Consider the following 6,292-nt stretch of genomic DNA (forward strand, 5'->3'; position numbering starts at 1 on the left):
TGTGTACTTTTTCCCAGCAAAACAGGTGCACGCAGCACAGAGAGAGACACAGGATTTTTGCAGTCTATTTCTCATAGTGAGGACTCCCCTCAAACAAATGACCATAGTTTGCTGCACGCTGGAGATGAGGCTTCATTTCCGGCAGGTCTGTCCAAGCAGCCCGCTGTTTTCCAGCAGAGGTCAAATGTGAAGCAAGGGCGCCACCCGGTGGACAAATAAAAAAATTACAACTCTAAGGCCTGTAGTCCAAAACGAAACCTAAGCTGGAGACCTGACTTTCCCTTTGGCCGTAATTTTTCTGGCGTGAAAAATAGCGTTTATAATGGGTTTCAATGTGGACATTTTTGTCCAAAGGGACTAATGTGGATGGATTGCTGTAACTTAGCCATTTTAGGCTGATTTAATGAATTGACACCACAATTAAAAAAAATAAGTAAAAAAAACATTCTTTGACAAATTTGGCTATATTCCACTCAACACAGTGAAGATGGTTTAAAACTAAAAATAAAAAAGACAATAAATGTCCTTAGGGATCTCCAAGGGTTAAGCACAAATCTTATAAAATAGCAGAAATAGTCTGATTTAGCACAATAGTAATAACTTAAACAGAAAAATTGGAAAAGCAAAATGGGCAGCTGAAAAAATGCTGAACGTGCTGAAGGTCTCTCAACTATACTTGTTAAATGAAAAAAATCAGCAAAAAAATCTATAACAGCCACACAATCACAAATATCTACACATAAGGAAACACACATGAACAGAGAGACACACACACAAGATCAAATTCAGTCACCCAGTCTAAATATATTGAATTTGAATCTTACAATGAGATCATCCCATTAAAAGGCTTTCTCTCTCTCTCTCTCTCTCTCTCTCTCTCTCTCTCTCTCCCTGTCACACACACACACACACACACACACACACACACACACACACACACACACACACACACACACACAGGGAGAGAGAAGTAAGTTTCTAGGTCAGCCTGGGAGCTGCTGAATTTGAATCCACCAATCAGAGAGGCTGTGCACTTTTCCCCACCAAAACAGGTGCTTCTGTTTACACACGCAGCACAGAGAGAGACACTGGATTATTGCAGTCTATTTCTCATAGTGACGACTCCCCTCAAACAAATGACCATAATTTCCAAACCGTAGGGGCTAGAGCGGTCATTCTTACACCGTTTTGTTCAGAAGAGATGGGGGAATCTTCCAGTGTTAACAATTTATCATTAAAATGTGAATTTTTAGAGATATACGACATGGATGACTTGTTGACTTAGAAGCCACGAATTCCCCCAATATGCAAATTTGAATGCCTGAGGCCACATATATGATTGGCTGCCTGGGAAGCCGTGCAGGCCCTGATTTGTGGATTTGAATTCCTCAGCCCTCAGATATGATTGGCTGGCTTAGAAGCCATGAAGGCCCCAATATGCAAATTTGAATGCCTCAGGACACATATATGATTGGCTGGGAAACCGTGCAGGCCCTGATTTGAAAATTTGAATGTCTAAGTCCTCACAGAGGATTGGCTGCCTGGGGACCTGGCAGAAATATATAGAAATACTATGATTAAGCATAAATACTACATTTAGTAGAAATACTATGTTTTAGCACAAATACTATAAAAAGCAGAAATACTATAATTTAGCAGAAATACTATATTAAGCACAAATCCTATAAAAAGCAGAAATACTATATTAGGCACAAATCCTATAAAAAGCAGAAATAGTATGATTAAGCATAAATACTACATTTAGTAGAAATACTATGTTTTAGCACAAATAGTATAAAAAGCAGAAATATTATAATTTAGCACAAATAGTATAAAAAGCAGAAATATTATAATTTAGCACAAATAGTATAAAAAGCAGAAATACTACATTTAGTAGAAATACTATGTTTTAGCACAAATAGTATAATAAAGCAGAAATACTATAATTTAGCAGAAATACTGTATTTAGCACAAGTACCGAAAGGTACCAGAAATACTATGATTTAGCAGAATAGTAATAACTTACAAAATTACAAATATGGAGGCATATTGAAACAGAAATGCACAGAGGGACACACAAACACAGGCTCTAATCCAGTCAACCAGTCTAACTATGTTCAATTTAAATCCTACAATGACATGCTGTCAAATAAGGGCAGGGTCCTCTCTCTCCCACTAAACACACACACACACACACACACACACACACACACACACACAGGGAGAGAGGACTAAGTTTCTAGGTCAGCCTGGGAGCTGCTGAATTTGAATCCACCAATCAGAGAGGCTGTTTACGTTTTCCCGCCAAAACAGGTGCATCTTTTTACACACGCAGCACAGAGACATAGACCTGCTTCTTTCAGTTTATTTCACATAGTGAGGATTCCCCTCAAACAAATGACCATAATTTCCTAACCATAGGGGCTAGAGCGGTCATTCTTACACCATTTTGTTCAGAAGAGATGGGGGAATCTTCAAGTGTTGACAATTTATCATTAAAATATGAATTTTTAGAGATATATGACATGGATGACTTGTTGACTTAGAAGCCACGAATTCCCCAATATGCAAATTTGAATACCTGGAGCCCACATACATGATTGGCTGGCTGGGAAGCTGTGCAGGCCCTGATTTGTGGATTTGAATTCCTCAGCCCTCAGATATGATTGGCTGGCTTAGAAGCCACGAAGGCCCCAATATGCAAATTTGAATGCCTCAGGACACTTATTTGATTGGCTGGGAAACTGTGCAGGCCCTGATTTGAAAATTTGAATGTCTCAGTCCTCACAGAGGATTGGCTGCCTGGGGACCTGGCAGAAATATATAGAAATACTATTATTAAGCATAAATACTACATTTAGTAGAAATACTATGTTTTAGCACAAATATTATAAAAAGAAGAAAAACTATAATTTAGCAGAAATACTATATTAAGCACAAATCCTATAAAAAGCAGAAATACTATAATTTAGAACAAATAGTATAAAAAGCAGAAATACTATAATTTAGCAGAAATACTATGTTAGGCACAAATCCTATAAAAAGCAGAAATACTATAATTTAGCAGAAATACTATGTTAGGCACAAATCCTATAAAAAGCAGAAATACTATAATTTAGCAGAAATACTATATTAGGCATAAATCCTATGAAAAGCAGAAATAGTATGATTTAGCAGAAATACTGTATTTAGCACAAGTACCGAAAAGTACCAGAAATACTATGATTTAGCAGAATAGTAATAACTTATTGAAACACAAATGCACAGAGGGACACACAAACACAGGCTCTAATCCAGTCAACCAGTCTAACTATGTTCAATTTAAATCCTACAATGACATGCTGTCAAATAAGGGCAGGGTCCTCTCTCTCCCACTAAACACACACACACACACACACACACACACACACACACACACACACACACACACACAGAGGGAGAGAGCTGCCGAATTTAAATCCACCAATCAGAGTGGCTGTTTACGTTTTCCCGCCAAAACAGGTGCATCTTTTTACACACGCAGCAGCACAGAGAGGCACAGGATTATTGCAGCCTATTTCTCATAGTGAGGACTCCCCTCAAACAAATGACCATAATTTCCTAACCGTAGGGGCTAGAGCGGTCATTCTTACACTGTTTTGTTCAGAAGAGATGGGGGAATCTTCCAGTGTTAACAATTTATCATTAAAATGTGATTTTTTAGAGATATATGACATGGATGACTTGTTGACTTAGAAGCCACGAATTCCCCAATATGCAAATATGAATGCCTGAGACCACATATATGATTGGCTGGCTGGGAAGCCGTGCAGGCCCTGATTTGTGGATTTGAATTCCTCAGCCCTCAGATATGATTGGCTGGCTTAGAAGCCATGAAGGCCCCAATATGCAAATTTGAATGCCTCAGGACACATATATGATTGGCTGGGAAGCCGTGCAGGCCTTGATTTGAAAATTTGAATTTCTCAGTCCTCACAGAGGATTGGCTGCCTGGGGACCTGGCAGAAATATATAGGAATACTATGATTAAGCATAAATACTACATTTAGTAGAAATACTATGTTTTAGCACAAATACTATAAAAAGCAGAAATACTATAATTTAGCAGAAATACTATATTAAGCACAAATCCTATAAAAAGCAGAAATAGGATGATTAAGCATAAACACTACATTTAGTAGAAATACTATGTTTGAGCAAAAATCCTATAAAAAGCAGAAATACTATATTAGGCACAAATCCCATAAAAAGCAGAAATAGTATGATTAAGCATAAATACTACATTTAGTAGAAATACTATGTTTTAGCACAAATAGTATAAAAAGCAGAAATATTGTAATTTAGCAGAAATACTATATTAGGCACAAATCTTATAAAATAGCAGAAATAGTATTATTTAGCACAATAGTAATAAGTTAAACAGAAAAATTGGAAAAGCAAAATGGACAGCTGAAAAAATGCTGAACATGCTGAGGGTCCCTCAAATATACTTGTTAAATGAAAAAATCAGCAAAAAAATGCACAGGGAGAGAGAAGTAAGTTTCTAGGTCAGCCTGGGAGCTGCTGAATTTGAATCCACCAATCAGAGAGCCTGTGTACTTTTTCCCGCCAAAACATGTGCCTCTTTTTACACACGCAGCACAGAGAGGCACAGGATTATTGCAGCCTATTTCTCATAGTGAGGACTCCCCTCAAACAAATGACCATAATTTCCAAACCGTAGGGGCTAGAGCGGTCATTCTTACACCGTTTTGTTCAGAAGAGATGGGGGAATCTTCCAGTGTTTACAATTTATCATTAAAATATGAATTATTAAAGATATTTGACTTGTAATGCACCATAACTGAGTAGAGCGAAGCAAAAACTGCCTTGACTTGCCCTCAAACAACGCTTTGTAACTCGAAATCTATTTGGAGTATCGATATCATTCTTTCACCGTAAGAGACAGCAGGCTTTGGTGAACAATCATGGAAATTTTCAGGTCTCTGTGGAAATCCAACAAAAAGTTATGACGAGAGAAAAAAGTGGTTCATTTCCACAGTTTGAAATCTGAAGAAATCTGAGCGAAGGACGAATTTCCTACCCTCAAACAAGTCCAACTCATTTCAGAACGGTAATAGGTGAGAAAGAAATTCTTGAATTGTGAGCGTCAGGGGTGTCTGAAGATATTCGGGGACAAGCCTCATGTCTTAACTTTGCTTCGTTAAGGAGATATGACGATTCGAATATGCCTCTCATTACAGAAATCCAGCGGTGATTTTGAACAAGCTCTCCATTCACTTTATATGGAGAGTTTTCTGACCTTGTGTTAGTCTGAGGAGATTTGCAAAAATTCTATAAATCCCACAACAATGATGGTGACATTTTCTGAAAGCCAGCAAAAATACCTACGTTTTGATGTATAATTTGTGGAAGTTGAGTGAAAATTGAGCAAGTAGCAGGAAGTTGTTCGGACATGAAGTGAAAATTGCAAAACCTTCAGTGGCACACTGGAAGCCAAGAGCATAGCAACCATAACAACACATGTATTTTGTGAAAAATCACAATTTTGCAACTCAAAACTTTAAGAGGCATAAAAGTAAAACAGTAAAAGATTTGAAAAAGCTGAATCATACCTGAATAGCCCAATAATTTGTGAACATTTTAAAGTTTGAATGGTTGTTCTAGGTGAAAATATGAGGAAGTAGTTAAGTTTCAAAAACAAGCAAATTTTAGCAGAATTGCTGAAGTTTCCCATTCATTTCAATGGGACAAATTAAAGGAAAAAAGCTTAATATTTTAAAAAGTATAATAGTTAAAAATAGCAAAAATCGTAGCAGGAATTAGCAAAAATAGCTGAATAGTTTAAAATTTGAACGGTGAAAATCGGCTGAAAATTGTGGAAGTAGTTTAACGGCGAAAAGTGTACGGAAGCAACTAGAACTAGAAAAATTTGCATTTCCTGCGAAAATGCAGTGTGGATGCTTAAAGCTGAAGCTGTATGCAAAAACTAGCTGAAAAAGCTGAAAAGTTGCAGAAATTGTAAAAACTTTGCAGAAGCAAAAGAAGTTTGCTAAAATGGAATAACTTAGCAGAACTGCAATATCTTAGAGGAAACATAATACTTGGCAGAAATACAATAGCATAGCAGAATTTAGCAGAAATATTGTAACTTACCAGAAACATGATAACTTCTCAAAAATACAAGAATTTAGGAGAAATAGTATAAGATAACAGAAAGATTATATTTAGCCAAAAATACTTAAACATTACAGAAACACTATGATTTAGAAAAATAGTACAACAGAGCAGA

The sequence above is a fragment of the Aulonocara sp. 'chitande type north' Nkhata Bay genome, linkage group LG6, assembly GCF_057382095.1.
Source record: "Aulonocara sp. 'chitande type north' Nkhata Bay isolate Kocher_YH1m ecotype deep benthic linkage group LG6, A_spYH_male_GT1.1, whole genome shotgun sequence".
Taxonomy (NCBI): domain Eukaryota; kingdom Metazoa; phylum Chordata; class Actinopteri; order Cichliformes; family Cichlidae; genus Aulonocara; species Aulonocara sp. 'chitande type north' Nkhata Bay.